This window comes from Pithys albifrons, chromosome 10 (assembly GCF_047495875.1).
Source record: "Pithys albifrons albifrons isolate INPA30051 chromosome 10, PitAlb_v1, whole genome shotgun sequence".
NCBI lineage: Eukaryota > Metazoa > Chordata > Aves > Passeriformes > Thamnophilidae > Pithys > Pithys albifrons.
This window is the reverse complement of record NC_092467.1, coordinates 4,235,136-4,258,403: the sequence shown is the minus strand read 5'-3', so window position 1 is coordinate 4,258,403 and position 23,268 is coordinate 4,235,136.

Genomic DNA, 23,268 nt, shown 5'->3' with positions numbered 1-23,268 from the left:
CACACCAAGAATGGACATGGGCACACCAAAGATGGACATGGACACACCATGGATGGACATGGGCACACCAAGGATGGACATGGGCACACCATGGATGGACATGGGCACACCAAGGATGGACATGGGCACACCAAAGATGGACATGGACACACCATAGATGGACATGGACACACCAAGGATGGACATGGGCACACCATGGATGGACATGGGCACACCATGCATGGACATGGGCACACCAAAGATGGACATGGGCACACCAAGAATGGACATGGGCACACCAAGGATGGACATGGGCACACCATGGATGGACATGGGCACACCATGCATGGGCATGGGCACACCAAGAATGGACATGGGCACACCAAAGATGGACATGGGCACACCATGGATGGACATGGGCACACCATGGATGGGCATGGGCACACCATGCATGGACATGGGCACACCATGGATGGACATGGGCACACCAAGGATGGACATGGGCACACCATGCATGGACATGGACACACCATGGATGGACATGGGCACACCATGGATGGACATGGACACACCATGGATGGACATGGGCACACCATGGATGGACATGGGCACACCAAGGATGGACATGGGCACACCATGGATGGACATGGGCACACCAAGGATGGACATGGGCACACCATGCATGGACATGGGCACACCATGGATGGACATGGGCACACCAAGGATGGACATGGGCACACCAAAGATGGACATGGGCACACAATGGATGGACAAGGACACATCATGGATGGACATGGACACACCCTGGATGGACATGGGCACACCAAGGATGGACATGAGCACACCAAGGATGGACATGGGCACACCATGGATGGACATGGGCACACCAAGAATGGACATGGACACACCCTGGATGGACATGGGCACACCCTGGATGGACATGGGCACACCATGGATGGACATGGACAGAGCAGAGAGGAAGGAGCTGGGAGTCAGGCCTGAGCTTCTCCTCTGCTCTGACCTCCTCCTCTCCAGCTCTGGCTGACACTCACCCTTGGGAGGCAATTAACATCACTCTGATATTAGAAGCATTTCCATGCTAATTAATTTCATAGAGTAATGTCAAGTTTTCTGCAATACCCAACACAACGAGGAGGTTTTTTTGTACTGAATTACATCCAGCAGTTTGTTAAAATGGCACTTCAGGGTTTTGGAGGGAGATTTGCAAAGGCACAAATGAGACATGACTGTTACTCTAAATGTCTCTTTTTTTAATTCTTTTTTTTTTTTAATTTAAATGCTTTTGAAAAATAACATTTTTTCTGCATAGAATCAATTAATTTTCACTCTGCTCTGAGTTCTGTCAAATTCATCTGAACATCCAGAAAAGCATTATTAGACATGTTGCTCAAAATATCAATTTTTTATTAAGTATGTAACAGACGTAGGAAAGATTTTTTAAAAAATAAGATGCTTTAAATTATAAGAAAATTAATCCTTTAATTAGAGTTGTACTGAGTTTTAATTCCTAATGAATAGCAACGTTATACTTTGCCAAGGAAAGGTAAGTTGATCTTGCTACTTTCATACTGACAATCTCCTATAAACATTGTTATTTCCTTTCTCTCCCTTCTCTGCCTCAGAAAATCATCTTTAAAGCCGAGATCCAGCCCAGTGTAACCAGCCTGGTGTGGCTCCAACAGAAACACGTGCAGGCTGTCCAGGACAACAACCTGATCTCCACAATTAGGACCTTGAATGTCACCTTAGGGAATAGAGTGATGATGGGATAAGAACACAGCAACAAGAAAACAAATAGACTGAGCTCAAGCTCCTGAGCCATGGATTTTCTCAGAGTATCTAGGCAGTGGTTGCAGGAAAGAAGGAAAACTGTGCTTAGTTGTTGGGGTTTCCCTGTTCTGTGATTTCCATGGGTTGGTCCCTTGCTTTGTGTCCTAGCAAACAATCCTTAGAGGTCTGGGGTGACTGCAGAGGCATCACTGGAACTCTTGGGGTTTTATGAGGCCATGATTTAAAAGTCACAGGAACTCATTGCTCCCTTTTGGACTCCGATGCTCCTCCTCAGGCCACAGATTTCCATGTTCTGGTGGAAAGTCCAGGGCTGTGGCTGCTGTTCCTGCACAGCCAGTGCTCTGCCTGAGCTCTCATACCTCCATTCCTTCACAGACCTGGGAGAGAGCTTGTTTTCCCTTCAGGAGTCAGTGGGAATCCTGGAGCAGGGGCACAAGTTGTCAAATGGCCCCTTAGGAAGCAGCTCCAGTGTGGCAGGCAGGGCACAGACACAGGCACAGTAACTCCTCCTCACTGGGACACTCAGTAGAGGAACTTGAGGTGGCCAAAATTCCTGTGGTTCTTTCCTTTTGGTATCTTAAAGGAATTCAGTCCTTACTGTGTGAACCTGAAAGAGGTGGTAGAGAAGGAGCAACATCTCCCAGGCCATTGGCACAGCAGTGTGTCAAACCAGCACCTTCCTGCCAAGCTGCATCTCCTGAGAAGCTGAGGGGGGGTTTGGAGTGTTCACAAAGGGATTTAAAAGTGAGAGCCACTCATGGACAGCCTTCTCATCAAACCCTTCATGCTCAGATTACTTAAACACCAGCAAACAAAGGAGAGGAATCCTCTGAGTCCTAAAATCCAATGCCTCTGATTTGCCCTGCCACTCATCAGTGTGCCAGGCTGGCTTTGGTTTATGAGGAAATCAGTTCAGATTAAGCAAAAGTTCTTCTGGTTTGTATTTAAATGCAAAAGAAAACAAAAGAACTACACTAAAGTAGGAAAATTTTTTGTATATATATTACAAGAATTTGGTGTAAAACATAATGATGACAAATTCCAGCCAAGAGAACTCCAATTCAGTGGAATTCAAGTACTGAAATCTTATTTCATGAGTAAGAACTCTCAGGGGACAGTGTAGGTAACCAGGTTGTATTTCTGCCCCAGTCCTGCTTGAACATTCCTGAGGTGTGTTCTAGGAGAGTGGACTGAAATCACTCTCGAGATTTTAAGAGTACTAAAGCTCAGGTTAATAGAATTTTCTTAACCTACCTCCACGGTCCAGACCTAAACCAGTATAAACAACAGCTAATATTTACTTGAAACTCCTCTGGAACTGTAATTTGTCAGCCTTCAGCACTTTTATCTTCTAGCTCATATAAAGAAACATTTCCTGGGTAATGGGAAAGCAAAGCATTGAGTTGGGGAAGATGCAACCTGAGACATCAGTTCAAAATAGCTCGGCCTGTACACTTGGAAATGATTGATAATTGTTTGGTTTAGCTGTAATGTGATACTGAAAAACAGATTTGGAAAAGTCTCCTCACAATCTAATGATGCTGCTGTGATGAATGTACCCTGAGTACATCTCTTTGGAGAAAGAATAATCCCCTGTTGTCCTGCTGGAGCTGCCCTGCTTTACTCTAATTGAGTAAGACAAACAATCCCATGAGCTGTGATGTCAACAAGCCTCTTTGTAATAAGAAAAAGTTTCAGAGTGCTTAGAATCAAAAAAAAAAAAAGTAGGACACTTAATTTAATTGCTGGGAGATAAGTTTGATCAAAGCTGAAGAATGGGGACTGCATCCTCAAATATAAGAAGCTTCATTTGGAAAATGGACTTAATAACAAGCACATTTGTTCATTGTTGGAGACTTGTGATTATTAATATTTGATCCATAGAATGCCTTATATTTAAGGCTCTTCCATTATTTACATTTATTATCCAGTTTTCTCCTGCCATTTCTTTCTGGCTTCACTATTGCTAAGGAATAATGTAAGCAGGATAATCACATTATCTCCCATCAGGGCTGCAATCTGCTTAACTGGAGAAGCCAAACACAATCTCACAGAGCTGCTGCTGACAGAGGATTAAACAAGAGCTGATTCTCCTCAAAGCAACTCACCCTCCTGACTTTCCAAAGGCAGTCTGCTAAAAACTGGGAAGTTTCTTTTCACTCCAGAGGCCTGAAATGCAACTTCTGCTGCCAAAGAGCCAAATGGGCAGGCTGGGCTGAGGAAACCAAAGTCCATTTCTGCCTGATAGGTGAGTCCTGTGCAGAGGGAACCATGGAGTTGTGATGTTTGGAGAAGACCTCTGAGGGCATCAGGTCCAGGCATGAGCCCAGCACCACCCTCAGGAGCACCATTAACCCTCAGGTGACACCTCCACATGTCTCCTGAACACCTCCAGGAGTGGGAACTCCACCACAGCCCTGGGCAGCCCCTTCCATGAAACATTTTGTTGTGACATCCAACCTGAATTTCCCCTGGTGCAACTTGAGGTTGTTTCCTCTCATCTTGTCCTTTGTTCCTTAGGAGAAGAACCTGATTCCCACTTGGTTCCACCTCCTGTCAAGGAGCTGGGGAGAAAAATGTACAGCCAGGCAAGAGGTCACACTCAGGTGCTGATCACTGAGGATGAATAGTCCATTTTACTGGGCATCTCACTTAGCTCATGCCTTATTCTGGTTTGTTTGGGGGGGTTTCTTGTGTTCCCCCCTCCCCTCTTTGTTTGTTATTTAATTATTTTTATTGTGCAAAGAAGCATCCCAATTTAATGACCACCATCCTATGCATTTCAGCATTTTTAAGGCAGGAAATAGGCATTGAAATGTTTGATATTTTTCTTGGATGTTCCAGCCTCATTGAAAGTGTAGCAAGCATAATTATTAGAGGAAATATTAAGATTTTTATAAGGGAGGTAATTCACAACTCCATTATATTATGAGTTTGGGCTGAAAATAATTTATTTCCCATGGGGAGTTGGTTCTCTAAGATCCCTTCTGGATTTTGGGACTTTCTTGACTTTTGCAATAATAACCTTCTTAAAGTGTCCTGCAGAAGAGAAGCCCCCACAATCTCTGTCATCTCAGGAAAGAACAAAATAATCCATTCCAACTACAAAAAACACTGTTTGACTGAGAAATGTTAATTTCTGTAATCCACATCCATTCAACTTATTCCATCTCCAGCTTCTCTTATTGCTGTTTATGAGTATTTTTAATAACTGGAGATAAACCAGCAGCTCTAAGTTTGGGTTTGGGTTCCAACGAAAAGTTTCAGTCAATGTCATGCCCCGAGGATGGTTCACTTGTATCTCTACTTATGGTTCCAGGGGAATTTAATTTCCTGGGGCAGAGAAGGAAACAGCATCTTCTGAGAAAAAAAAAACATCAATCCAAGCTGCACTAAAACTGGAATTATCAATAAACACCTTCCAGGCTCTGTGTAACAAAGAGGAAACGATATAGGGATGATCTGAACTGGGAGAAACCTCATTCTCCAAGTTTCATCTGGCTGTTCATACTCATGAAAAATTGGCTCAAGAACTATTTATTTGATCTACCAGAACTGGGAATTAGGAAAAACCTTTCCCCACCTTTTTTTCCTATTTTTCTTTTTTTAAAGAAAGGGTTTTTTTTTGTTGTTTGTTTTTTTTTTTTTAAACTCCAAATAAACAATAACCTCAGTTCTGCCAAGCAAGAGAAAGAAAAGGATCCACACTGTGCACAGCACGTGAATAGCCAGGCCTGAATCATTTTACAGCTTCTGTGATTTATTCCCTTTTTAAAAAACTGTGTCTGCTACAGTTAAGATTCCCCAAAGAAAGCCTTTTTAAATTTAGAGCTCATGGGGAGAATGAAGTGTGACATATCAGATCAAACTGTCTGGTTCATTGGCAGGTTGACTTCTTGGCAAACCCTCTTAAGGAAAACGTGTTTGTTATGAATGTTAAGGGGAATTAAGGACTAAAGTATGGCAAAAAGTCACTGCAGGACTTCTAATCCTGGTTAGCTACACTGTCCCCTGGGAGTTCTTACTCATGAAATAAGATTTCAGTACTTGAATTCCACTGAATTGGAGTTCTCTTGGCTGGAATTTGTCATCATTATGTTTTACACCAAATTCTTGTAATATATATACAAAAAATTTTCCTACTTTAGTGTAGTTCTTTTGTTTTCTTTTGCATTTAAATACAAACCAGAAGAACTTTTGCTTAATCTGAACTGATTTCCTCATAAACCAAAGCCAGGCTGGCACACTGATGAGTGGCAGGGCAAATCAGAGGAATTGGATTTTAGGATTCAGAGGATTCCTCTCCTTTGTTTGCTGCTCTTCCCAGTTCCAGGTCAAGCCAACAGCAAGGCTGAGCAGGTATTCCCACTGTTCCCAAATAAACCAGGTGAGCATCACTTTTTAAGTCACTAAACCACTTAAATACAAAGAAAACCAAAATATCAGTAACATCCTCATAGGGTGTGTGATGTGATGAGTATTTTTACCTTGTAGGCCAAGCTCTCAATGGTTTCAACAGCAAGATACCAAAGACATGACTTCATTATTCAGCACCTCTTAACCTAAAGAAGTACCAACTATTTCCAGATCTGCAGCCAAAAAGCAGAAATTCTGGCTGGTCCTTACTCAGGAGATTGAAATATCACTTTTGTATTGCAACAAATTAATAAGCCAGAAGTTGAATCATTACTTTAAGCTGCCCTGGATCGAGGCTTCAAGTTGGCTCCAAGGGACCCACAGAAATGAAAAATGTCTCGTGTGTAGGAGGCAAAAGAAGGAATTTGGCATTTTTTTCGTGGGTACCTGAAAAAATAAAACAATGATTTTTTAAAAATAGCATAATGAGCAGCAAAGTTGTAGTTGTCTTTATGACTGGAACCAGAGAATTCTGGAGACTTCCTTACCCTTTGCCTGTTGTTGGAATGCTCATGGAGAGCACAGGATTCGCTTCTCCAATAACCATTCCATTTTCACTGGGACCTTGTAAAAGCTCCATCACCAGGAAACACCCAGCTGGAAATAAAACATTTTTTATTGTGAGCTGCATGGCCACAAGCACAGTATGAGGATATTCCTTTGGGTTTCATCAGATGTTCAAGGGAGAAAAAGAGAGCACTCCTTGAACTCTTGTTTTCCTGCCACTCTCGTGGCCATGGGTTTTTTTCCCCACATAGTGCTACACTCGATGGACAGAAAAAAACCAACCAAAAGGAACAGAAAAAGCCTGTCTTTACTGTTGTCAGACAATCATCACATCATAATTACAAAACCTTACACTAAAAGCAGTTTAACAGCTGGAGAAAATCCTTGGTGCAAGGCTGGGACTTTGTTTCTGGCTCAGGGAGGCTTTCCCCCTTATTATAGGAAGTTATTGCTGTGCAACAATCATGGATTATCTTTCTGTTGTAGTCTCAGTTCTTCCATCACCTTGGGCTTCTTAAATGCTGTTCTTGCCCCCTTTCTTGTCTGCCCATAAAGTGTCCTTTGATGTCAATGCTGTTTTCATGGACAGTTTGGAATAAATGATTTGTCTGATAAGATTGTGAAGGACAAGAGTGAGACCTGTGGGAATCTTGGGGAACAAAACAGCCCCAAAATCTTTTCCATGATCACCAGTTTAAGGTTTGTGTCCCCAGTTTTAACCTTTGTTTCTTTGTTTGTTTTGCACTGTTCTACTCTGTCATTAATTGGAAATAAATTAAATTAATCCTCCCCAATTTGAAGCTGTTTTGCCCACATGGAAATGGAGGAATGATCTCCCTGCCCTTCTCTAGACTGACAAGTTTTCATCTTATTTTCACTCCAGTCTTGCTGGGAGGAGGGAGAGTGAGACAGGCTGGGTGGGCACCTGGTAAACAGGTTAACCCACCTTGGGTTATATTAACAAGTCACATTTATTGCTTTAAAAAAACCCAAACCCCAACCAACAACCTTCAGAGAGCTGAAAAAAAAAGAGTCCAACTCCTTGAAAAGGTACTTGGCTGTTTGTGTTCAGTATCCCACCACCAGAAGAGAATTTCTCAGTTCCCAAACCGAAATATTGACATATTTAAACCCATTTCTATTTTGGCAGGCTGAGATTAGAGGCAAACATTTGATCTTTGAAATTGTGTTACTCAGACAAGTAACAGTCAACAATTTTTAATGATTCATAAGCTCTGCTCCTTTATGGTGGTTGGAAGCCTCTTAAATTATGTCAAATTATTTCAATGCCAAAAGTAGTAGAGATTACTAAACCTGAGCAAGTAAACAAAGTGGAATACTCAAATTAAAACATCTCTGAAGGAACAGATACCTCCAGCCACAAAGGCTGGAGCACAGGCTTTATACACTCAGCATGTTAATTATTGATGAAATAATATTCTAGAGGTAAATCAAAATTACAATCCATTTCTAAGCAAAATATTTATTTAATGTCCAGCTTCTTTCCAAGTTAGGAGTCCTGCTTTGTGGAAACGAGGGATGGGCATCACTCTTTGACCTTTGGCTGGGATTCCCCTGAGGAGCTGTGATCCTGACTTTTCCAGCTTTGGGAAGAGCACATCACTCTTTGGGCATATCCTGGGAGCTCCTGGGTTCAGTATTGCCCCCAAACCCCTTCCACCCCCTGCCATGTGGTGTGCAGGGCCAGCAGTTGGACTCAATGCTGGAGAGATGGGCTGATTGCAATGGGATGGAGTTCAACAAGGCCAAGTGCAGGTCCTGCCCTTTGGCCACCCCAACCCCCTGCAGCGCTCCAGGCTGGGCACAGAGTGGCTGGAGAGCAGCCAGGCAGAGGGACCTGGGGGGACTGAGGGACAGGAAGCTCAACAGGAGCCAGCAGTGTGCCCAGGTGGCCAAGAAGGCCAAGGGGATCCTGGCCTGGATCCAAAGTAGCGTGGCCAGCAGGCCCAGGGCAGTGACCCTTCCCCTGGACTCTGCCTTGGGGAGGCCACACCTTGAGTGTTGTGTTCAGTTCTGGGCCCCTGAGTTGAGGCAAGAGATTGAGGGGCTGGAGCGGGGCCAGAGAAGAGCAACGAGGCTGGAGAAGGGACTGGAGCACAAGTGCTGTGGGGAGAGGCTGAGGGAGCTGGGGGTGTTCAGCCTGGAGAAGAGGAGGCTCAGAGGTGACCTCAGCACTGTCTGGAAGTGCCTGAAGGGAAGTTGTGGCCAGGTGGGGGTTGGTCTCTTCTCCCAGGCACTCAGCAATAGGACAAGGGGGCACGATGGGCTCAAGCTCTGCCAGGGGAAATTGAAGTTGGAGAGCAGCAAAAACTTCTTTGCAGAGAGAGTGCTCAGGGATTGGAATGGGCTGCCCAGAGAGGGGGTGGATTCCCCATCCCTGGAGGTTTTTAAGATGAGACTGGACGTGGCACTGAGTGCCATGATCTTGTAATCAAATTGGGATTGGATCAAGGGTTGGACTTGATCTCAGAGGTCTCTTCCAACCCAGCTGATTCTATGATTCTGTCATTTTATGGGTCACTTCCCATTCTGGATATTCTATGATTCCATAACAGCCAACACATCACCAGAGATGATCTGCTCCCTCCTGAGTTAGAGAAAATATTTATTGGCACTGGAATGAGCTTTGTCTCAGACCTCCATCTCCACTGACCAGTCCTTGCTGTCAATAAGGACATGAATAATGAGGCACCACAGAACTGCTGCTCCCACCCAGCTCTGCCACCTTCTCCCACCCTGAAGGTGTTGTGGATATTACAGGGAAATAGAGTCCAGTGCCTGCTTTTAGGAGTTCTAATACAGAATCATCTACATATATATGTGTGTGTACACACATGCACTTTAAAGAAAGCCAATATCTTGACATTATCCTTTTCAATTCAATCCCTTCCAATGTCTTGGAAAGGGATGTTATCTTGTTGGTTACAATTTATGACTCAAAACAGTTTATTATCTCATTCATAAGGATTTTCTTACATTTTTTTTTCCCTATAGGGAACCAGGATCTTTAAAAGAAAAAAACATTGAACCCAACCCCCCCCCACCTTGGCAAGAATATAAGTCATTAAAAGGCACTTGTATAACAAGAACAGCTTTATAAACACACATGATTATTACAACATCTGGCTTCAAAATTACATTGATGGTAAACTGCAATGTCCTAAATTAATTCTAAATAGATTCTGCCTCTGGTTAAGGTGTTCAGAAAAGAAAGGAGGGCTCTTCCCAGGAAAGCCCTGGAGAAGAGTGGAAGTAACTTAAGAAAGAAAATTGGGAAGAAAACAAGACCCCAGTTTCTATTTCATGTTCTATTTCAGGAAGGGAAGGGAAGGGAAGGGAAGGGAAGGGAAGGGAAGGGAAGGGAAGGGAAGGGAAGGGAAGGGAAGGGAAGGGAAGGGAAGGGAAGGGAAGGGAAGGGAAGGGAAATTCTCTGTCAGGAGGTAAAATGATATCAGTGATAGCAGTGTAGGAAGTGTAACAGTTTGCCACATGAGTGGACTAGAATAGACAAACATAAATTCCAAAGCTGCCTGCACCAGCCTTGAACAGCTGTAATTAAGGTAAAGAAAGTCCAGGGAACGATCTCTAAGGAAATAAAAGTAATGAATGAAAGAAGAAACCATTTCTCTGAGTACATTATTCCACAATAATTACCATTTTTTATCGCTGCATATATATCTGCAATGGGCTGGCTGCAGACTGGGGTCTGAGTTAATTGATTCTGTTGCACTGGTGTAAATCCCAGCTAATTCCATGTGCTTCTCAAAAGCTGCTCTGGGGGAGCTGATGGCAGGCTCTGGTCACACAGATGGGCTGCTTTGATCACCCCAAGCTGCTCATTTGTGAATGGACAGCAACAAATAGAAAGTTTCCTTTCCTTTCCTTTCCTTTCCTTTCCTTTCCTTTCCTTTCCTTTCCTTTCCTTTCCTTTCCTTTCCTTTCCTTTCCTTTCCTTTCCTTTCCTTTCCTTTCCTTTCCTTTCCTTTCCTTTCCTTTCCTTTCCTTTCCTTTCCTTTCCTTTCCTTTCCTTTCCTTTCCTTTCCTTTCCTTTCCTTTCCTTTCCTTTCCTTTCCTTTCCTTTCCTTTCCTTTCCTTTTATTTATTTTATTTTATTTTATTTTATTTTTTTTATTTTATTCAAGGTTTTGCCCTTCTAGTGCCATTCTATGTAGCTGAGACTGAGACAAATATAGAAGATGGCACAACACAGGAGTTTGTTTTTTAATATATATATATATCTATATATATCTATATATATCTATATATATATGTATATATATGTATATATATATATATACACTGGCAGGGATATTACTGGCAGAAGTTATCACTGAATATGTTTTTTAAGCTCCATCAGCATAGCAAAATGGACCTTGTCTTCACCTGATACCAATGATTGATTACTTTTATTAAAATTCAGGAATTCCATCTATTTCTACTGAGAATGCAGATTTTTATTTTTTTTTTTTGTGATTTGGAAGGGAGTGCTGCTTTGATATGATTTTTCTCATCTTTCAGAATCCTTCGATACATTTTTGTATAAAGCACAGGATTATATGTGGGAAAGATCTGCTCTTATTTGTGTTTTCCTTCTCAGACCATGGGCTCCTTTGAGCAAGTCTAACTGCAACTTTAAAAGCAGCTGGGCTACATTTTTCTGTGATAAAATACCTTTTGAAGAGCATGTTGAAGGCTTTTCTCCTTCAAGTGTTCCTCTTCTTTCTAATTAGCTGGGAAAAAGAAAACAAACATGAAAGCATAAACCAGTGCTCTAAAAATCCATAAACCCCTCGGAGTTCAGCGCATACAAATTCCTCTGCTGTCTTTGCTTATGACAGAAATATATCTCAGGTCTCCACAGTGAGGGATGGGGCTGGAAGCTGTTGGGCTCAGTGGGGATTAAACCCTTCTCCAGCAGTTCTGGAGGTGGCTTAAGGCTTCCTCAGCAGTGCAGAATTAAATATTGCAGAGACAGCCAGGAGGGCTGCAGAGGTGGGGGTGATGTTCAGCTTCCAGTTATCGTGGATTTGGGGCTGAGATGGATGGCAAGGTTTGTCCTTAAGCCAGCACGCTTCTCTATCACAGCTGACATTTCATTTTCTTCCCTTCCCTTCCCTTCCCTTCCTTCCCTTCCCTTCCCTTCCCTTCCCTTCCCTTCCTCCTTCCCTTCCCTTCCCTTCCCTTCCCTTCCCTTCCCTTCCCTTCCCTTCCCTTCCCTTCCCTTCCCTTCCCTTCCCTTCCCTTCCCTTCCCTTCCCTTCCCTTCCCTTCCCTTCCCTTCCCTTCCCTTCCCTTCCCTTCCCTTCCCTTCCCTTCCCTTCCCTTCCCTTCCCTTCCCTTCCCTTCCCTTCCCTTCCTGAAATAGAACATGAAATAGAAACTGGGGTCTTGTTTTCTTCCCAATTTTCTTTCTTAAGTTACTTCCACTCTTCTCCAGGGCCTTCCTGGGAAGAGCTCTCTTTTTTGAACACCTTAACCAGAGGCAGAATCTATTTAGAATTAATTTAGGACATTGCAGTTTACCATAAATGTGATTTTGAAGCCAGATGTTGTAATAATCATGTGTGTTTATAAAGCTGTTTTTGTTATACAAGTGCCTTTTAATGACTTATATTCTTGCCAAGACTGATCTAGTTACCAAACCCCTTTCTAATTCAGTAGATTTTTTTCCCAGTTTACAAGGAAAACCACAATTTTGCACATGTTTCTTTCAGGTGAAGACATCAAAAAACGTGGAGCTGATCAAAGTGAAAGTCTGAACGAGGATTTGCTTTGGAATAACTTGCACATGATGCTAAAACAGATCGAAAAAACCTCCTGAAGACTGTTTAGAAAATAGGCAGGAGCAGAGACAGGAGGTGCCAGTGCCTCCTTCCCAGGTGCCAGAGTGCCACAGGAGGCCACACGTTCAGGTGCTGTCCATGGCACTTGGTTCTGACCATAAATAACAGGAGTTGCTTTGTTACTTCAGCCCTGCTAAAGCCACAGAAAGCACCAAAATTCCCCTCCAGCCTCAGGTGTGCTCGTGACACTCTCCCTGGAGGGAGTGGGATGGGCTGGTTTCTGCTCTGGCTCCTCTTGGAGCCAATGCCTGCCTCAAACATTGACATTCTGTGGTGTTCCAGAAGGTACATTGTGGGGAGCTCCTAAACGTGGAAGTGCAAAATGCTGCTTTTGTTTTTAATGGAAAACAGCCTCAAGGAACAAGCAGGAAGGGCTTCAACACTCTCTCTAAACCTCAGATTCAATTCTCAGAGCCCTCTCCTCTCAGGAAGCTCTCACTTGGGCTTGGGTGGACCCATCAGAAACTAAACTTTTCCAGGACTACTTAAGGCTGGAAGTGGCTGGTCTGTTAAGGAGCATGGAGGTCACTTCTCATTAAGGTCAAAGAAGAGGTTCAACCATAAGGAAGGAGAGCAACATATTATTTTTTTCATAATTTTGAACAGTTCAGAAACTGTTTTATTTAACAGCTTTAACTTTGTGACACCCAAAGCTTTCAAAGTTCTAAAACTCAGGTGCCTGGATCTGTTATGTGGATCCCTTGGACCAGGACTCCTATTTGCCAAATACATTCATACAATATCATAACATCATATTTTTCCTTTTAACATGAGAAGAAGCAAACCCCAAATGTTATCTGGCTTCCCAACACAGCCCGTGAAGGAGCTGAAAGATTCTTGCTGTTCTCCTCCCTGAGAAAATGGTCCTTTGACTGACAGAGTGCATTAAAAATTAACAGTCCTGTTAATTTGGGACCTGGTGCTTCAGAGAAACCCGGGATTCAAAACATGGCCCTCGGTACATGTTTGCTGAATATCACACTGGTATCTTCGTTCCCTTTGTCAGACTCTGTTGTACTTGGTTTTTCAACGAGGAAACTTCATGAATTATCTATAATTTTGATTTAGCCTGTGGAAAAAATAAAAAAAGCACACCATCTCCCCCCCCCAAATGAACCTCTCTCTATTCCACAGGAATTCAAATGTTGATCTGTCAAAGGACAGAATGTATTTGCTGGCTGTTAAATATGTTCACAAAATGCATATGTGCACGACTTCCAGACAAAATAGTGCATTTTCAAATATTTTTCCATCTTTTAATGTGTACTAAGCATTTTCCCAGCAACAATCAAAACTGAACTGAGCATCCTACCTGAGCCAGGGGGTGTTTGTGATCTTTAGGGAAGCTCTTATGATCCCTTGGGAAGAAGAAATGCTTTGTAGATACAAGATCCTTCTTAATCCAAGCTGATACAAGAGATCTTAGACCTTGGAGGTCTTCCCAGGAAAGGACTCAAGCAATCTGTGCCAGTTCTGGAGCTGGCTCTGCCCAGAACAGGAGGTTGGACTAGAAAGACCCTCCTGAGATCAATGGCATCTCTGTTTCTTTTAGAATCATGTAGTTATTTTTGATACATTAGAAATTCTCAGTTTTAGAAGTTAGGACACTTCCTGTGAGGAATTTTAGGGTTTTTTTCCCAGTCCTCTTTGCACAGGTCTGTTGGCATTAATGGTCTGAATATTCTCTTGATAGAATCAGCCAATTTGGTGATGGTGGTGGTAGAAAGCCTGAGCTGATTTACACCAGCTGATGGCTTGACTTTTGTTTTTTTTTTTAATACAAAGGTGTCCTTTCCCATTTGGGATGTGATCCTTGCATTCAAAGTGAGATGTTTCCTTTAGTCACTGAGACAACAGTGACAGTGACAGTCAGAGGGATGCAACATTCCAATCTCCCTATATAGTTAAACTGCAAAATAAATACCTACAAATCTGCTCCCCAGAGTTATTTTCCAACACCTAAAGAGTGCCCTAATTTTTTACAGAGCTCTTAACAGTTTGCTGCTTGAGAGAGAAATATCAGCTCATCCTTATCCCCTTCTGTCCTTCAGGTTTCACCACAGGAATTGTGTTATGTCACATTCAGCTACAAACCCAAAATGTACCTTCCCTCTCCACCCCCTCTCTGGCTCCAGGTGTTTGCATTACCCTAAAAGTGAGAACAAGTGACAATTTCACACCAGATTATTTCATTTATTCTTTCATTCTCTTCGGGGAATTCTGCAAAATGAAGAACAATATTACTGCAAGTGTGGAGCACAGAGAGGAAAACACACCCGACCTACCCAAGTGCAAAACCAACTTGGTCTTTTTTATCCCTTAGAAACCAAGTTGTGAGGAACAACTCCTGCCACATTCCAGAGCTCACCTGAGTCTGGGGCATGAAGAGGATCATTTCAGACACGTTTTGCATGTCACTAAAATTGGGGTGGAACAGGTTGCCATCAGGTTATGTGTGTCCAAATATCCTCCCTGGAAAGCTTCTCTGAGCCCCTCCCAGAGTCTGATTCAGATGATGTATTTGTTCACCTCTCTGCTCTGCTTGGTGAACATCCAACCTCGTTTCCACAACCCCCCAAAACTCTCCATCTCCACTCCATGGGAATGCAACGCCCTGTTCCTATTGCCCAGGGCCATTCATACAGGAATTATTTGGCAGTGCTTCCAGAAAGGGGGTTGTGGTTATGATCCCTTCCAACCCAAACCATGATCCACTAATTCATGCCCTCTTGATTTACTGCATCAATGGAGAACCACACAGTTTCCTAGAAGACATTTCATTATTTGCTCCAACATTTCCTGAAGTGGCTTCTTGCAGGAGCTGGTGCCACCACCTCCCTGTGGGGAAACTGCTGGGGAACCTTATATTAGACAGAGAGGTAGGAAAGCAAATAATAAACAAATATAATATTCTTTAGTAGAAACTCATAAATACACACTCATGTCACTTGCAAATTAATACCAATTTTCATTTATAGAAAATAAAAAGAGAGGACAAAAAGGCTTTTCTTGGATACCACTGACTTGGTTTTCCTGTTTGTTCTTCTCAAAAAAACCCCCTCTTTTGGTTGGCATCAGATGTTGTTTCTGAGAACAGCCCAGCCCTGAGTTTCCAGGGCAGTGGGTGCATCCCTCACTCCCAAGCAGTTTGTAAGGAAGGACACAACTGACAATAATATCAATCTTAACTTCCCCGAATTTATAATTTCACTCCAACATCTGCAATATCTGCACAAGGTTAAATCAGATTGAAATGTGTTCAATCAGATTAAAATACGATGCACAAGGCATTAATAATGAGGAAGTCCCCTGTGTTTCTTTTATTCCACAATATAACCTTCTAAAACTCAGTTTATATGATAATAATTTTTCTAATACATCCCCAAAAATAAGAAATAAAAGCTTGAAAGCTAACTGGTAATTTCCACTGTTTTTAAAACTGTGTTCTGTTTTAAGCTTGTAGTTTGCTTAAAATTGATGGCTCAATATTCTTTCATCTTGAGCAGTCCTTAATTACACTCAGAAAAAAATGGAGATTGAATGGATTCTGCATAAGCAATGCAAATAGAGGACAAATTTGAGAGTATATTTATACTGCAATTAAATTTATGGTATTCTAAATAAATCACTTCAATTTATCTTTAATTGTTTTGAAGTGACATATGAGGGTGTGTGGAAGTTTTGTGCCCTCAGTTAGGACAGTTTACTTTTATCATATCAGCTCTCAACTCATCCTGAAGCTGCTGAGGGGAAACAGGGGCTGTGTCTAAACCAAAAGGCAACATTTAATTCAGACAGTGCTTCATCACAAAAAAATAATAATAATAAAAAAAGGATGAAAAAGGGTGAAAAGATGTGTAGTTACTGCTGGACTGTGGCCTGAGTTGATTTTCTTGCCATGGTTTTGAAAAGCAACTCACATCTGTGCTGTGTTGGGATTGCAGTAAGCTCTGAAAAAACTGGGATTCTGGAAGGAAAAAGGACTCTGGGGGTATCCTTTGCCACTGTCCACAGTAGAAGCTCCATCCCTCTTCCATGTCCTGGATTTAATCTCCATTTGCTGCAGCACTGTAAGGCAAAACTGACAGGAATGTCCTTTTAGATGACCACATTCAGAACTAGGAAACTGCTTCTCTTACCCCAGAGAAATGAATATTGTTGCTAAACCCCAGGTGAGACTCAATGACAATCCACCAAACCCCCCTGACTTTGGCAGTGGGAGTGTCGAGCTGCTGGAAGGCAGGAGGGCTCTGCAGAGGGATCTGGAGAGACTGGAGAGATGGGCTGATTGCAATGGGATGGAGTTCAACAAGGCCAAGTGCAGGTCCTGCCCTTTGGCCACCCCAACCCCCTGCAGCGCTCCAGGCTGGGCACAGAGTGGCTGGAGAGCAGCCAGGCAGAGGGACCTGGGGGGACTGAGGGACAGGAAGCTCAACAGGAGCCACCAGTGTGCCCAGGTGGCCAAGAAGGCCAAGGGGATCCTGGCCTGGATCCAAACTAGCGTGGCCAGCAGGCCCAGGGCAGTGACCCTTCCCCTGGACTCTGCCTTGGGGAGGCCACACCTTGAGTGTTGTGTTCAGTTCTGGGCCCCTCAGTTGAGGCAAGAGATTGAGGGGCTGGAGCGGGGCCAGAGAAGAGCAACGAGGCTGGAGAAGGGACTGGAGCACAAGTGCTGTGGGGAGAGGCTGAGGGAGCTGGGGGTGTTCAGCCTGGAGAAGAGGAGGCTCAGAGGTGACCTCAGCACTGTCTGGAACTGCCTGAAGGGAAGTTCTGGCCAGGTGGGGGTTGGTCTCTTCTCCCAGGCACTCAGCAATAGGACAAGGGGGCACGATGGGCTCAAGCTCTGCCATGGGAAATTGAAGTTGGAGAGCAGAAAAAACTTCTTTACAGAGAGAGTGCTCAGGCATTGGAATGGGCTGCCCAGAGAGGGGGTGGATTCCCCATCCCTGGAGGTTTTTCAACTGAGCTTGGCCGTGGCACTGAGTGCCATGATCTGGTAAAGGGACTGGAGTTGGACCAAGGGTTGGACTTGATGATCTCGGAGGTCTTTTCCAACCCAATCCATTCTATGATTCTATGATTCTAAGGGTTTTGTCCCCATGGCACACACATGGAGATTTGATAAGATCTTTTTTTTTTGGACAGCTACATTATGAAGTTTTCAGATCATCTTTAACCATGCCAAGGAAATTCATAAAGCAGAACTGCACATTATGCCATCTGCATATGCTGCACATGCTGGGACTGCTTTGATGATGGGAAGGTTTGAAAAGCTAAATCACAGCTGAAGAGCTCTCAGAGGTCAGTATTTTCCAAGATAAAAGGTGAAATTTTATATTTCACTGATAAACCAGCCCTTATACCATTCTGGAGGTCTGAAGCTCCATGTGGTCTCACAGACTCTCAAATCTTGTTAATAAAGAGAAAACTGAATGTTCTCTGTCTTATTCCTCAGACCACCATCACATATGGGCTGGTTCAGGGGAGAAACAATGAATTATTTATTTGGCATGTTTTTTAAACTGCCATGTGTGTTTAAAGCTGTTGGAGAGTCTGAAGTGGCATAAGTAGCTCTGCAGGAGATGGGTTGGAAGGCAGAATGTAAGCAAAGCTGCCCAGATTATGTGAGGAGTATAATTTATGGCCAGCTACTGATTTATTGTACCATTTTCACCAGAACTGGCAGAAAATCAGGAGGGAAACTGGTTAGTGTGAATCAATTATCTAGTCAAGACAAGGAAAATTCAAAGCATCTCTTTCAATCCCAGTGTCCTGATGAATGTGTGGAATGCAGAACTAAAATTCTATTGGAGTATCTGGGCTTACTTACCACAAAAACCCCTAAAACAAACAAAAAACAAAAAAAACCCAACAGACCTAAAGAGATGGAACTAAGAAGTAAAGGAATGGATTCAGGAATATATCCTGTCTTGTTCTCAGGAGGAGCAACCCAGTAAGGAGCAGCATCTCCTAAGACCTGAGCGTGGGGAGTGTCCACTGGCCCAGGTTGGGTGGGGGCTGAGGACCAGGACATGTTGCAGAGCCACATTTAAGGAACTCCATCAATGCAATCAAGGCTACAAATTAATATTTCATTGCTGCCATTGTGCTACAGTACCCTGAGTACAAAGGATTCCAGAATCCCAGATTATCCTGAGCTGGGAGGGACCCCCAAGGACCACCCAGTCCCACTTCTGGCCCTGCACAGACACCCCAACAATCCCACCCTGACCCTCAGAGCACTGTCCAGCTAAAATCATGGCAGAATAATAGAATTATTAAGAATTATTAAGAATTATTAAGTGCTTACAAAATGTCTTCTCACAAAGGCCAATCCCCCTGTGCTATAAATGCAGCTTTCAGGAGAAAGTTTGCAGAACACACAGAGAGGAGACAGAAAGTTTCTCTGTAGATTCTTACTGAAGACTGTCCTCAGTAATTTTTTTTTTCCTTGACAACATGCAAGTTTTCCTGCAGGATCTTCGTCTGTTTTACCCAACTGGGGGAACATCAATAGTCACCTTTCAACACTTTTTACTGGAAATGCTCCATAATTTTACAATTTAGAAGAGGAAATTGGTTTCATCCTTTTGCAAGACACACAAAGAGTTTTGCAACCACTTCTTTTTGCCTTTTAGGTTCCAAGCTCTCATCTGACCTTTCCCTGAACACGAACAACTCCTGCTCTTTCTGAATTATTAAACTTGCAAAACAGGGCACGTTCTGTGAACAGGGAAATACCAATTTGGGTTTGAGACTTGAATAAAGAAAAAAAAAAGGAAAAAAAGTCCCCTTTCATTGAGTAGGTAGATTGTAGAACTTGGGAAAACAACTTCCATTTATTTTGGCATTTATTGCTCCTGGCAGATGCTTCCAGACCTACCCACACTTTCTCTTCACCATAATGTTTCTAATACAGTGTGTGCATTAAGAGTATTTTAAAACCCATTAGCAAATATGTTAACTTTCTATTTTAATTTTCCTCAGTTGTTCTAAAAGAATTAAGGAAAAAATATGGGAAGTCCATGATTGCAGCCAATAACAGGTAACTATGCAAAATTATTCCTCACCAACAGCCACACCATAAATGTGTTTACTTCTGGTACATCCAGTGTAAGATCTTTAATTTTAAGCTCAGACCAATGATTAAACCTGCTGGTTTCCCACCCAGACTTTCTCAATCACTTAATTAAAAAATGTGCATATAATGGCAGGACAATACCTACAAGTGAATTACACCACTTTGATGAAAAGGAGTTGTGATTTATTTATGAATCTTTCAACTTTGTCTTGGAGAAAAGAGTCTTCATGACACGAGATTTTAATTTGTTGCCCTGGACTCCAAATATTATTTTTAGAAGTGAGATAAGTGGAAGCACAAATTAATCAGGCCTATGGAGTTGAATATTTTGCCTTTATGGTTTAATATTAGGCTAATTCCATATAGAATGGAAGAACTGAGGCTTCCCACCTATAAATTTCCCTGACTTTCTTTTCCCTCCCAACTGATGTGAACGAGAAGAAAACTGCACATTTCCCACTCCAATGTGCTTTCAGCCCCTGCCACAGTTCTCCAAACAAAAAGCAACAACTGAAAACTTCCTTGAAAAATCTCTGCTGCCAGAGTTGTTGTTTTTTTTTCCTCACAAACACCTCTCAGTTTCCCAAAATCAACTTCACTTTTGCACAACCAACCACAGCCAAGAAGAGCTACTTGAGTAGAGTATTAAGGCTAAGAATGGAAGCAAATCAATGGCACTCTTGCTTGACAAACACAGCCATAATTCCATTCTTTTCTGCTGATATCTTGCTGTTTTCTGCTGGTGAAGCATAAGCAGATCGAGTTTCATCTCATCTGTGTAAAAAAAGGGCTGTGAACTGTCTGCAAAGCTCTAAAAAAAATCATCATCTCATTTATATGAAGGGCCAAAGTTCTTTTAACTACTTGAGGTGCTGTAACATCTCTGTAAACAACCTTTTCACATGTACATATAAAGGAGGATTCTTGATGAATTAGTAGAGAGAATTTTTTTCCCTACCAGTATTCAGAAATTTTATGGTGAACAAGTTAGGAAAAGAAAAAAAAAAAAAAAAGAACCAAACCCCAGGATAGAAATCTTGTCAAACCCCAGTTCTGCTCACATATTATTTGCTCATCATTATCTGGCTTTATTAATGGAAAGGAATTTTCCTCCAAGCTTTTCTTAGCAACTAAATGACTCCTTTAAAACTGTTTTCCACCTGATCATTTTGACCTTATTTTAGATCCTGTGTGCCTCTACTTCGTGTTTCCCTTGAAAGGCATTGACAGGGAATGGAATCTGCATCATTTTATGGGCTGTTTACAAATAAATATAACAAATTAGAAATCTGGGGGGGGAAAAAAAAGGCTAACAGAGATAAAAACTGAGATGAGCAAAAGAAGGAGCAGAGAAAAATATTGTGTGTAAGGATCAAGGGAAGGGAAGGAAACGAGTCTTGAGTTTTCCAAGTTGTTTTTGCTACCTTGTCTTTTTGACCTGTGCATTCTACAGAATTCAGGAAACAGATATTTTCACCAGTTCTGTGGGGAAAGAGAGACATGGGAGATCATCTACAGAATTCAGGAAACAGATATTTTCACCAGTTCTGTGGGGAAAGAGAGACATGGGAGATCATCTACAGAATTCAGGAAACAGATATTTTCACCAGTTCTGTGGGGAAAGAGAGACATGGGAGATCATCTACAGAATTCAGGAAACAGATATTTTCACCAGTTCTGTGGGGAAAGAGAGACATGGGAGATCATCTACAGAATTCAGGAAACAGATATTTTCACCAGTTCTGTGGGGAAAGAGAGACATGGGAGATCATCTACAGAATTCAGGAAACAGATATTTTCACCAGTTCTGTGGGGAAAGAGAGACATGGGAGATCACCAGAGGGTGAAAATAACTCAGAAGTTCTGCTGAAGAAGAGAACAGGACTGGTAATATTGAGGACAGAGAATTAATTTTGCTGGCAAGAAGATAAATTCCAGACTTTGATCTGCTCCACATGAGTGCAGTGACAAAGCAAAGGGTAAAATTCATTGGCTGGCTAACAACCAAAACCTTTAAATAAACTAATAAATAAACTATGTTGCAACAATAGAAATAATTGGATATAAAAGAGGGAAGGAGACACATGCTGGGTACGAGAAAAAAAAAAAACCAAACAAACAACTCAATGTTTTCAAGATGGTTCAGGTTCCCCTGAATGAGAGATGAACAAACATAAAAAAGAAATAAGCAGGAGGGAACAGCAAATGTGTGCTCTGAAATGCTATCATGAAACCCATGACTGCAGCAGCCACACATTGTGGGAGCCTGGGAAATTGTATTTGCAATTCTAAATGAACAAAATGCATATGAAGCAATAGAGGAGGCTCTTCTTTTCATCATGTTAGGCACTGGGAAATGAAATGAGGGCAAAATAACCATCATTTTGAAAAGATTGAAATAAAATAAAACCTGAAGAAATAAGGGAGGGGGGGGGTGGTGAAAAAGTGTTCCAGGAGGAAAGATGACATTCCATCATAAAAAGCCTTTAACAGGAAGAAAGAAAGATAAAATGCTCATGAAATGCACAGAGAGAAAGGAATAGAAAAGCTAAAAAGGTGTGTTTATTTGATGGGTAAAAAGTCCACGTCTGCAAATATTATGAATTTGTGCCTTGGATAACCAGGTAAAAGGAAATAAAATTTTTAGTGAGATTCCCAAGTGTGGGAAAAGTCCTCAGCTCCCTTAAAGACTGTGGATAAGTTCATTTTGCAGCTCCTGGAGGAACTCCAGGTCTATAATGCCACAGATCTGGACTAATCACTCCTTTGGGGTCTGGTCATTTAGGCAGGTCTGAACCCACCTCAGTGTCCTTCTAGTTACTAGTGCTCCATAAGTTTATTTAGGAGGGTTCTGAGGGAGGCCACACCAAGGGCTTTACCAAAGCTGAAGGAAACAACCTCCCCTGCTGTCCCCTCAGCCCTCCTTGTGTCTGGCCACACGTGGTTCCCCATTTGCAAGCCCGTGCTGGCTGCTCCCACCACCTTTTTGTCCTTCATGTGCTTGCAAACGATCACCAGGAGGATCTTCCCCATCCCTTTGTGTTTGGAAACGATCACCAGGAGGATCTTCCCCATCCCTTTGTGCTTGGAAATGATCACCAGGAGGATCTTCCCCATCCCTTTGTGCTTGGAAATGATCACCAGGAGGATCTTCCCCATCTCTTTGTGCTTGGAAATGATCACCAGGAGGATCTTCCCCATCCCTTTGTGCTTGCAAATGATCACCAGGAGGATCTTCCCCTTCCTTTTGTGCTTGGAAATGATCACAGGAGGATTTTTCCCATCCCTTTGTGCTTGGAAACGATCACCAGGAGGATCTTCCCCATCCCTTTGTGCTTGGAAATGATCACCAGGAGGATCTTCCCCATCCCTTTGTGCTTGGAAATGATCACAAGGAGGATCTTCCCCATCCCTTTGTGCTTGGAAAAGATCATCAGGAGGATCTTCCCCATCCCTTTGTGCTTGGAAATGATCACCAGGAGGATCTTCCCCATCCCTTTGTGCTTGCAAATGATCACCAGGAGGATCTTCCCCATCCCTTTGTGCTTGGAAACGATCACCAGGAGGATCTTCCCCTTCCTTTTGTGCTTGGAAATGATCACAGGAGGAT